At 29.9% G+C, this 12757-nt stretch overlaps 1 protein-coding gene across 2 annotated transcripts in view; it reads right to left on the reverse strand.

Annotated features, from left to right (window-relative positions):
• Positions 1-10405, reverse strand: part of LOC118189594 (fibrillin-1-like) — a 791047-nt gene extending 780642 nt beyond the window's left edge. For both annotated transcript variants that reach the window (XM_085810675.1, XM_085810674.1), the window contains exon 1: positions 10001-10405. The gene's annotated coding sequence lies outside the window, so the exon portion shown is untranslated. The remainder of the gene's footprint in view (positions 1-10000) is intronic.
• Positions 10406-12757: the final 2352 nt, after the last annotated feature.

The following is a 12757-nucleotide window of genomic DNA, read 5'->3' on the forward strand; positions in this document are numbered from 1 at the left end:
GACACCCAATAAAATAATTTACTTTAAGGAAAAAAAGGGCAACACGATTTTCCGATTTTTGCAGTTTCATTGGAATCTGGATCATTAAACTTCAGCCGAATCTGAGTGCAAAATTGCACTGCGTTTTATGACAAATATGAGTTTTAAAAAAGTCTTTTTTTTAAATTTCCTGGAGACAGTTTAGAATTTTTTATTCTCTCTTGAAATATTTTTTGTAAATGTCTTGAATAAACGTTTTAAATAAATTACTTTGATTTAAGAAAAATCTGAAACATTATAAAATTGAGCACTCACTCAATTTGTTTCCTTATTAGGTTGTGAAAATGAGCTTCGAAATTTTAAAGTTTTGATTATCTCTTTCATTTAGTAGATTTAATGCGATGCTATTTAATATATATATTGCACTTTGTTTAACAAAAAAAAAAAAAAAAAAAAAATCAATTTAACAATGTAAATTTTTTTCCTTAAACGCAAGTTTCGAATTTGTTTTTAGCTAAAAGCTTTTAGCATTAATAAAAGTTTTTTTTTTTAGTCCAAAGGGATTTGAATCCCGAAGGACTATTAGTTTCGTTTTGACATTTTGCGTCGGACGGATAAATGTCGGTTCACTTTTCAAACTGTTGCCATAAAATGTTAAAGTCCTGCATTATATTTGAAGAAATTAAATAATGAAAATCTGCGTAAATGTATGTATATTTCTCACATTGTCATAAAATAACGGTACATAGAGTCATCGAATTTTGAATAACGTAATCCTCCAACGAATATGAGCATGTGGAAGACCAAATTTGAAATTTGTTTTATGATCGATTTCCTATTTTTTAAAACTTTGACGAATTTTTGATTAACAAACTCAAGGATTTCAAAGCGAGCAATGGCAACGTTGTGCAGAAAAAGCATTTTTATCTCAAGCGCGTGAGTCTCTGTATCGGAAATTCTAAAGATATGCTCGTTTTAAAACTATTTTGCGATATTGCTGCTGCACTGGATCTTATGGTTTAAGTGCGAGGAACATGATATTTAATAAAGAAAGGTAACACACAAAATGTTAAAAAATGCCCCTTTGGACGTAATTTAAAATGTGAAACATTTCAGATTTTTTTTTTTTTTTTTTTTTTTTTTTTTTTGGTCGCCCTATTTTTTATTAGAGCAATTCAAGTGATTCGAGGTTTTAAAATCTTTCAGGATAGGGATTCAAGGAAGTCTTACGATTGTACAATTCATGCTGTTTTAATGAATAGGGATTTCTATAGGGATTTCTGCAGTACTTCTCTAAAGGAAAGAAGTTTTATGTAGTATTTCCCTTACTATAAATAATATTGTGTGTTCTAATCGTTAAATGTAATAGATAATTCAAAATTATTCACTTCAATTTAATTATATCAATATTCGCGTATAGAGGGATATACATAAAGGGGGAATGAATTGAGATTCAAGCTCAGAATGCTTTTGGTGATCGCATACCTTCCCTCGCGGAGCTGTTTTTTCACTCAGTTCGATACAGAGATCACATCCTTGCTCGATATTTTCGTTTATTTCTTGCTTTCGTATCTTGATCCCATTGTCATGAACGATAAAATGCAGATTCACGGTGCTCGCATTATTAAAAAACACAAAGAATCAAAAAATACTGTTTATATAAAAGGGCAGATTTGAATACCGTCAAACATACGTGGAATATGCTTGGAACACATTTAATTTCTCTTCGTAACTCCTTTCGAAAACTTTATGAGCTAAGAATATATCTGCTTAGTGAATGGACATAGTTATCAAGACCGCTAGATATGATATTATATTTATCAGTCATTTTCTTTGTATCTCCACACTCTGTTTCCCTTTGTTGTATCCCATGATCTGTGAACGTTTTCATGACTTCTAACAGCTCTTTTCTTCAATTTGCCTAAATGTTTTGCTTTGTTTTGGACGTAAATCTTATAATTTATTAAAATATTATTATTGTCCCACGCTATGTAATAGCTTTATAAGGTATTTCTCCCGACTTCTTAGCATGCCTTCGAAGTGTGGTGGTCTGCACGCTAGGGGCGTATTCCAGAGGTCCGTGGTTCGATTCCTGGCGAAGGCGTTGCTCATTTTTCATGTCTTCTGCTTCCAAAAATACCTAATGTCTCTACAGCTTGATATATATTATATATATATTTGTGTGTGTGTGTGTGTAAGATATAACAATATGCGATAGCTGCTTTAAAATATAATTGGCGACCTCAAAATTAACACTCTAGATTGGGTGATCTCCCCTTAAATTCATCTGTTGTCCCAAATTCGAGAATCTTCCATGATTATATAACAACTTTAAATTAGCCAATCATAGCTTAGAGTTCTTTTTGCATGTACTTTGTATAAATACAGCTCGAAAATAATCTGCGTCTCTCTTTTCCTAGCTTCCACTTGCTAATATCTCCTCGCGTTGCTTCTGCTTCTACACTGCCTGCGTCTTAATTTTAAGAATTAATGTACATAGAAATTTATCGTATTTTCTTTACGGTTGAATCACAGAAATGTCTTGGATTTCATTATGATTGGATAAACATATATGGAGATAATTTTATATGCGTGGAAATAAAGACTGGAAATTCGTCAAGTTCATGTTTTGTTATCTTCATCAGTAAGCTTTCAGCCCTCAGCTACAACGACTGCAAGCTAATTCCTCTTCTATGTTCCCGAAATTATGACATATATATATCATGGCGTTATATATATATATATATAGAGAGAGAGAGAGAGAGGTTAGACTTAAAGGACAATTTCGAATATCACCTGGAATATTTGTAAATAAGAGTACAATGCATTTTATTATTCTTTCAGACAACTTGGTGAAACCTTATTTAGAACTTGTTCTGTATTATTTCAAGCTACATCGAGCAACAGCTAAACAAAATGGTCAGCGAAATCCGAGCACTCATTTATTCAGCACCTATCTCATTAAAGCGTATATGTTAATGAAGTCAAAGCCTTGTGTCCATTAATGGTAGGAACACTTTTATTCGTGACTCTTTTCCTAGTGCTTACATTAACATGTGAATGAACATTTGACTCCTTCGACTTATTGTCACCAATTCCCTGAGTAAAGCGGTTCTTGTCAATGATTGAAATGGTATTTCCTCTGCTCGGAATTTGTTACATTTCTTTAGCTTTAGTAGCGTATTTTCATGTTATATTATACGGTATTAGTAAATGAATATATACATATTTCGTATGTCTTTCTTTGGTGAATTCTCAATTTCAAAAGAATAACAATAAGAAAAAAGAACACCAAGAATTACATTCACATCTAGTGTACATCTTGCACCAAAAAGGAAAAAAAAGTACAGTTCTATATCTCTCGTTCTACTGGGCCGATTAACGAAATTTAACTTGTGTTTTCCATGTCTCGAAAGCACGATTTAGTATATATTATATTTATATATAGCCTTATTCTAATATATATATTTGGACACAAAATCAGACTTTTCCTGAAATGACGTAACTATAAGCCTCAAACTATGCCTAACTATTAAATTTTGTAAAATTTGATGAGAAACTTACCGAGAAATTTTAAAAGTTGTTTTGGAACACTCTTTTCATTTGTCACCAACAATAATTCACTTGGGGAAATTCTTAGTTTGTGGAATCCAATTTTCTTCACAAACAGAATAAAAGGCTTCCTAAAGGGGGCTTCTATCACTTCAAAATGCAAATTTCAAAACTCAAATTCAGATATAATGCGGATATTGTCTATTAAAAAAATATCGTAGTCTTAGAATAACGCGCCTAGTATTAAAAAAGTAAAATCTGTCTCAATGAATAACGTTGTTCCGAAATGATGCACTTAGCTGTCATTAACACTGTACAGTTATGTCTGACCAAACACCTAATTTTAAAGGAAAAATGATATATTCTTAACAACAGCTGATGATTCGAGAATTATTAAAATACTATTAATTTTACGAAACATGGATATTGCTTGAGAATTTAACGAATAAATTCGCGCGCAGATTTTTGTTATGTAATATTTTTAAATATGGATGCCTGTAACTTACGTTTTTACATTTTATGTACTACTTATTGCATTTTTACTCTTTTCATTTTATACTTTTTTTATTTTATAATTTAAGACTGTAAACACAAAAACATTTTTTGATTAGTTTGTTTTATTATTCTTATTTACATATAAACCTATATTTTTCTTATAGTTGCTTAAGTATTCAATGTTTGATTTGGGAAAGCTTTCTGTCAAAGAGATGGCATTGTAAAGCGAGGCTAATTCTGGAGAAATTTTTTGGGTTTTGAAACGAAACAAGATTGTAAATGAAAGGAAAAGTATGAGAGAATTATATTGCATATAGGAATACCTGAAATTTATTATGCTTTCCTCGGATCATATAACTCCAACAGATTCGATTTTTTGTATTATCAAAAAAAAAAAAAAAAAAAAAATTATTTCCTGATGTACTTTGTTACTGTACTGTTAAAGCTGTTAAAGCAGTTCTACTGTTTAGAACTGTTCTTCTACTGTCCTAAAATAATTCGTTTTACCTTCTTCTTATATTGTTTTTTCAATTACTGTCAATAAATTTCAATACAATTTGAATCAACAACAAGAACAAGTTGTTTTACCTGCTGCTGTGTTGCTTTGTTTCTGCAAATAGTTAATGTAAGTTTGATTTCTGATAAATTACCAAATAAATATGATGTTAGTCTTCCTTCTTTTAAGCAAGAAACAGTGATAAGTAGGATTCAAAATGCGCACTTTATAGCTTTATAAAAAATATAACTCCTAACAGCAGCAAAATTTAAAGTACAAAATTAAATTAGAAAATGTGCTGGACTTCTAAATCAGAGGGGAATGATTTTCCTTTTTAACTTTACTACTTGCAAATATTTTACTATTTTCAATTCATTTGTAAAAGAGAAGAAACTGGGAATAATTTGATTGAAACGGGCAAAAGACTTTTTTTCTCGGGCGGCTGCAACTCTCTTTCAGCAAGAATAATAGAACAGGCTTATTTCTATACTCAAAAATTTAAATTGTTTAACAAAATAAGATTCGAAAGCTATTTCAGATTTGAAATTTTTAACTTTTAATACATTGCTTGTTTTCGACGGGAATAGAATCGCCTTAAAATTAGATCGCATTTTAAATTTTAGTAAATTTTCTTCGCTTTGCAGACAATACATTACTATTTTTAAAACTTTCGTTTATAGTATATAAAATGTTTTAGATCTCCATGCTTGTATTTAGGAAAATTTTGGCAACACTGGTGCAATATATTATATAGCTATACTCATTTTTTCATAAGCTTTCGCTTAGTTCACTCATAATGTTTCACTCTACGTGGAATTTTGTCATCGATTTTTAGCCTACTTCCTCTTAAGCTATCGGGTTCACATTTTATACACACCCTGTTTCTCGATGAAAATGCAATGCGAAGTAGCGAGGTTTTATTTTTCTTTTCTTTTTTTTTTCTGAAAATTCGATTTTAATTTAATGTTTAAACGATTTTTCGCAAATATCTTCGTTTAACGAACACACTAAGAGAACCATCAAATACAGCGAAAGAAATGTTTTTCAGTTAAACTTGTATGGAAATTAACTTAATTTCTTAATTTTTGAAAATCGTTCGACTTTTTAGACAAATTGACGTTTATGATTTTAAAATTTCAACATCTAAAAATGTATCGGATATAAAGTTTTGAAATTTTCACAGGTTCACAAAATTTTCGTCCTGGTTTAAAACAATAATGATAAAAAAATTTTAGTTGAGCGAATTTCTAATTTTTTTTTAAATGTGTTGCAGTGTGAAGCAGCCGGAATAAAAGAGCATTTTGAGTTTTCAATCTTGGCGCACTTAATGACCAATTTGTAACATTATTATTGCAACCAGTTTTCGAAATTGAATATTCAAAGCGATTTCTTACTTCTGTGAATGATGTTCAGTTATTTATCTTTATTTCATAATGTTGTTGTGATTTATTGCTTGTGTTTTCATAATGGCTAAAAAACGTGTAATTAAGTCCAGAAGACAGAAAACAAAATACAGTTAAAAACATTTTCATATACTAAGCTTTTATTTTAAATCAATATGATAATTAATGCACTAGAAGAAGGAAATTAATTTGTCATATAATTAAATAGGAATAATAAATTATATACTTCTATATACAGAATTGATCTACAATTTTACATCGCGAATAATAAAAGCGTGGGACGATTAAATAATGAAATATACTAATGTACATGAATGCTGAAATGTGTAAGCCATTATCTTTTTTTATTTATCATAGATGTGGCTGTTATTATTTGCGATATAAAATTCAGCTTAATTCATATCAATGTAATTATTTTGTTATCTTAATATACTCTTCACAATATACAATTCGTTTTCTTCATTACTCTTGCATTATGAATCGTAGCATTGAGGTATTTATGCATAAGTTAACTAACTAAACAAAGCATATTAAATTTTATTTTAAAACTTGGATGAACGGCTGAAAACAGCATTCAAAGAGATGTAATGAAAGCTTTAACAGCGATTTCTTACATCTTTACGTGCATAAGTTAATAATAGATAAGGATGGTTTTCCCCGCCCACATCGCAGACTTTCTATCTTCGTAAGAAATTAATGTCAGATTAAGAACCCGTATACAGAATCAAAACAGCGTATTTTATCAGATATTACGGATTAAAATATTATCCAGCTTATAGCCGACCGAAGCTACCCACAAAATAAAAGGAAAGACACTAACTGTGTACATCAGCCGAATACTAATATACTAAAAAAAGATATTTTAGTAGGAAAGCTTCGGTCGCTATAAACTCTATAAATGACTACGAGCAGATAAAAGAATTAAATAAACTTATTATTAGCCCATAAGAGCTATTAGTCTCAAAACGGCCTTTTGAGTTAAATCACTTAAATGCGATGTATCACGTTTCAAACTGTTGCCACCAAATATTATCGCCCTTTATTACATTTAAAGAAGGTAAATGAAAAATCTGCATAAATGTATGTATGGTCCTCCCACTGTGAAAAAACAACGTTACCTATATTTATCTAATTTTGAATAACAACCTCCACCCGAACATGGGCACCTGGAAGCCCTAATTTGGAATTTCAAATTTGTTTTATTGTCTATTTCGTATTTTGTAAAACTTTAACTAATTTTCGATTGAAAAACTTAACAATTTCAAAGCGAGCACTGCAAGATTGTGAAGAATAAAACAATATTATCTCCAGCGCGCGAGACTGCCTATCGGAAATTCTAAGGATGTGTTGGTTTTAAATATGTTTAGCCCACAATGGCGTTAGTCCAAATACTCTCGAAACTTATATGTGTCTATAAAGGAAACAAACGCCCGTTTGGACTTAATATATATATATTTTTTTTTAAATTCATTCAGTTACATACACTTTCTTTAGCGGCTCCTATTTTGACTTAAGGATAGAGTCCAATAGTCATTTAACTTAATCTGGGAGCTCATTCATTGCAGCAATACTACAAAAAGCTTTCTACCACTAGATATAAAATCAGATTTTAAAACTTCGGAATTGCTTGTTGATAAACTACAGTATAATAAGTACAGTATAATAACTAATGTTAATATTTTAAGGTTTAGTAATAGAACTATAAAAAACACGAAATAGAATGGCATAAAATCGCATAAGTTTCCCTTCTAGCCATGGCATATGAAAATTACATAATTCAAGAAAGAACTCTCTTTAAAAATTTTTGTAAACTTACAAACGACATCCGTTCCAATAAAAAGACAGAGGGAGAGAGAAAAGATCGAAAACGGAAAGAGGTGATTATAAACTAAAATTTTAAAGCAATTTGCTTTGAAGCAAAGTTTATTGAGTAAAACAACAATAAATAGGCAAATATATTACGTTCTCATATCTACAGTATTTAAAGCAATGTTCAGCTTTATGAAGCCCACAAAACATTTTGCTCGAAAAAAATATAGTTACTGGAGGGAAGTGAATGAAAACCTGAAAAACGCCTTTTACGACTTTCAAATCATTTCATTTTACTTAATATTATTCCAATTACAATTCATATGAGAAGCATATCAGCATAAAAAATATAGATATGGATATATATTAAGTACTCATATTATTCCCTTGATGTTTTTCCACTCTAGCGTAAAAGTCTACTGAAAATTAGATTCCTCCACAGTGTCTTTTATCCAAGAAGTAGCAAAAGATATAAAATTATTAAACGTTCTCTCGGTGCATTCTTTGCGACATTTCTGAAGTAGAAGACTTTTACGGAATCGTTCACACCTCACTTCGTATGTAACAAAAATATAAGGCAGTTGTTCTGAGAAATTCCTTCACAAATGCATATTTGACAGAAATATCTATAAAACATTTTCTTCCACAATAAATAATCCATCAAACTTGACTATCAAAAGCGTTTATGCTCCAATACTTCAAAGAGTTTGTGAAGTGCTCTAGAAATAATGAAGCATGCTAATTAGGTGATGTAATTTATACGCTAATTAGAATGATATTAGTTTAGGTAAGAGTTTTATTCTATGAAAGGTGAATACAGATTACACTTAATAATTGTTCTTGTGCGACTTTCTTTAAATCCGTTTCGAAATGCCTTTTTTATACAACTTACATTTACTTATTTTATTTATTTATTATGTTACAATATCCAAAAAGTGCGCCTTTTAAAATCTCCATGGGAATTTCATTCTGAGAAATATTCTTTTCAAGATAAAATTCCAAGAATTTAAATTTATAAAAATAATATCGCTTGCTACCAAAGCAACATTTTTTACGATATAACTTCGAAACTGTAAAGCAGTAAATTTAATTCTTTGAATTCCTTAGTACGCACTGAATTACATAGCATTCATTTCTATAAAATTAAATTATGAGAAATTCCTAGCAATTTTAACTTTAATGCGTGCGCTAGTTTTCATTTTTCATTTTCAATTTTATTTTGTTTTCAAGCGTTTTGTACTTGCTATATAAACTAAATTGCTATGTAACTGCTCTATAAACTGGTGATAAAACAAGTTATATTTTTCAGCATCTGCTTTACATATTCCCGTGTATAAAATGATCTATAGGATTTAAAACTTATAATATGTGTTTCCAAAAACAAAATTCATATATAGGCTTAATAAAATATTTTGATATGATTAGTTTGAAAATAGTATTTTAGTACTTGGTCCAGATTATCACGTCTGTAACATATCTTAGTTTATTTCTCCTTAGTTACATATAATATTGCAATTGTTACGCTTTTCTGTCTTTGGGTTTTCTGGAATCTACTTATCGCTTTAATCCAGAATCAAGAGTCCCAATATTTCGTGCTTTTCCTTGAATTTCCCAAGATTTTCTATATTGCTGAGACATAGCTTCCTGTAGAATGACGAAGTTATAATATTTTATTTCTAACCTTCTCTAAAAGAAGTCATAGCTTTGATAATAATATAAATAATCCATAGATACTGGAGTTTAAAATACATGTGTAATGGAAAATTTTAGTGCACTATAGAAAAGAAAAATTTTGTACATTTCAGTAATAATGTTTTTATTAAAAAGTAAATAAATCTGTTACGTTGTTAAGAGAAATACAATGCTTAAGGTAAGCAAAGCTAACTTTAAAGAAAAAGAATAGATAACATAATACTCTGAAATCTCGAATCATCAAAGCATCTCTTCACCAACAATTCGGTTCACGAACAAATCATCTGAAGGGAAAAGTCTCGGATGAAGAACGGCGTCTCGAAGAACGAACAATCAAACCGATTGCAAATACTTTTCAAAGTTGTTTTCATGATAAAATTCATTATAAAACTTTCAATCAAACTAGAAAACACTAACTAAATCCCATTTTTGTTAAAAGAATCTTCATAAAATAAAAAAATAAAAAAATTAATAAACAGACAACATGCATTTACTTAAACTTTAAACTTTTCTAATTATAAAATACAAAATTTAGACACAGAAACTAATGAACTGGAGTAGTTATAAAACTTACATTTATTCCTTTAGACGCCAACTAGTATAGTCGTTTGACTGCTGAACATCCAACTGAGGAGCATGAAGCTTAATATTAGTTCTTGAAATAAAGAGCTCGACAACAATAAAACCAATGGGCGTAAGTAGAGCTGAGTTTTAGAAGTATCAGTGTTCTTACACTTGAAAGAGCAACAAGACACCGTCTATTTGCTTTTACTATTCCAGGGTTTTTCTTTGACAGTTCACCAAAACTGTTATCTCCATGCGTATTTATTGCTGTATAACGGCCAATTTTTGAAAGCTTTCCTCGTTACTTTTAAAGATAATTAGACATTCGCTTACCATATTATGAGTCATTAGCAGATATTTATTATCCAAAAGCTGAGCGACGCTGAAAACGAGCAAGAATAAAAGGACTTCTTGTTCGGATGGCTTCTACACAGCCACTGATTGGAATGAAGGGCCCTCAAATAGGGGCTTGAAGACTACCAACTCCGTCTAAAAGCGGAAGTTCAAGCAAAAGAGTGAGCTATCTCGGCATTTTTTTTTTTTTCTCCTGCATTTTTTTAAAAGCATTTCTGGATTGATTTCATCTTTGACGTCGTGTGAACCAGGGACGAAGAGAAGATAATTGGCCCGCGTTTCGTATAAAAGACCCAAGGAATTAGAGCGATAGCTGTACATTGTTAGACTTTAATTCATTTAATGTTGTTGATCTTGCTTCGCAAGGTCTCGCCTGTTCTAACTTTCCGAAAAGGTTTGTATGCATTTAGCCTGCTTAATATTTTATATGTTAATTTGAATAGAAGTTTTTATTATTTGCCTGTTTAAAACAAACAAATAAACTTCTATACTAATAACTTACATTATTGCAGAATTATAGCGCTTAAGAATGATTCCTTAATCCCCTTTAAGAAATAATAAAGAAAATATTAAACAGAAACAAAATAATAAACATAAAATAGGATAGTATTTTATGTATGATTAACTGCGAGGCCACATCAAGGTTTAAATGAGCTTTTCTGTATCAACGAAAATGACGCTATCCAAATTATATTTTAGCAAACCTATATGTGAAAGATAATTAAGCAGTTTTCTTGATATTTAAATCTTGAATTATATTTGAATTCTAAGTTTAGATGAAAATTATAAAATTATCCATTAAGGTTCTGATTCAATGGCAATAATCTTGATGTCCATGGTTTTTGTTACTCTACATTATCGCTAAAAGCACACTTACTAGTGTAACTAAGTGAAATCCTTGTAAGAACATAGTACTGAGAATTTTAATGACACTGGATTCTTTAAATCAATAGAGGAGCAGGGACTGGAGAAATAAATTAGAAGGTGCCTTAAACAAATACGTGGAACAAATTAATATTCGTCGTTTTATACAATCATAAAAAAATGAAAGTAAACGAGGACATTGCAATAGCGTTTATGACAAATCGGAAACAAAAGAAACACTATTGAATAAATTTTAACTTATTAAAAAAACTTAGTAAAATTAAACATCAGCTAAGGATTTATGACATGATTTAATACCCAGCTTATTGTAATTTTTTAAATCCAGAATTTTATGCCAAACCGTTGACATTTAATTGGAGATAATAGCTCTTCGCTCATTATTCGCCACATCAACAAAATATAGGTCACAATGCTTTATGATTATTTTACATTTACGTTTAGTATTTCGAAATAATAAAATCCAAATTACATTGCGGATTATTATACATTAATGAAAGGGACGAGAGACTTTGAATAACTGTTATAAGAGAAATTATAGGCAGAGCCAAAAAATATTTTCTAAAATCATTTATATTGCAACAGAGGCAGGGAAACGAATAAGAAGAGAGGGATTTTTAGCTCCTCAAGAACTCAGTAAATTCTTAGTTCCTCATAACATTATTAAATAAGCTTTGATTTTTTATTTTTATAAAAGATTTTCACTGGATCGTCTCGTTGCTGGAACTTGTGGAGGATTTTGGAAGAGCTAAGACAGCAAATGAAACTCAAATGAGGACACTTAATTTTTAGTAAACCATTATAAAGACATATATGTGTAATGCGTATTAAATCTTATGTGTAATGCGTATTAAAAATAACATATTATAAATGATTACAATCATGTTATGAAATAATTATATCATTAAAATGAACTTAACTTTTAAATTAATTATACTACATTAATTCCTAATTTATGAGGTAATTCGGTTTGCTAAGTTACTGCTAAATTACTACTTGCTAATTTGCTAAATTACAATTTTTAAATTAAAATAATTAACAGTAATTTATTGAAGTATTGAAATATTAAAGTCTGCATTATACAAAGTTAGCTGCTGATTATTTTCTAGCTAATTAATTATTTAATAAAATATTTTTCTACAGAAAAGAAGGTTGTTGATCTGGTACACTTACATATTTATCAAGAATTTCGTCATTATATACACTAATATTGCTTTTGTAGAGACATTAGGTTATTTTTGGAAGCAGGCAAAATGAAAAATTAATAACGCCTTCGCCGGGAATCGAACCGCGGACCTCTCAATTACGCGCTGAGTGTGTGTTTTTAAATGTCACTTTAACTAAGAGCATATTGACGATTTTAGTTTTCTGTAACCTTTTGCCTAACCATTGGAAATAACAATAAAAAAACTTAAAAAAGCTGGAAAAAAATCTTTCTACAACAGCTTTAGAAATGCCAGAGGTTATAATACCTTTAAAAAATATTTATTATTCGAGGATAAGCAAGCGAGGAAACTTTTGATAAATTTAG

This window comes from Stegodyphus dumicola, chromosome 2 (genome assembly GCF_044657685.1).
Source record: "Stegodyphus dumicola isolate Sdum_Otavi_A_Nest chromosome 2, ASM4465768v1".
Classification (NCBI taxonomy): domain Eukaryota; kingdom Metazoa; phylum Arthropoda; class Arachnida; order Araneae; family Eresidae; genus Stegodyphus; species Stegodyphus dumicola.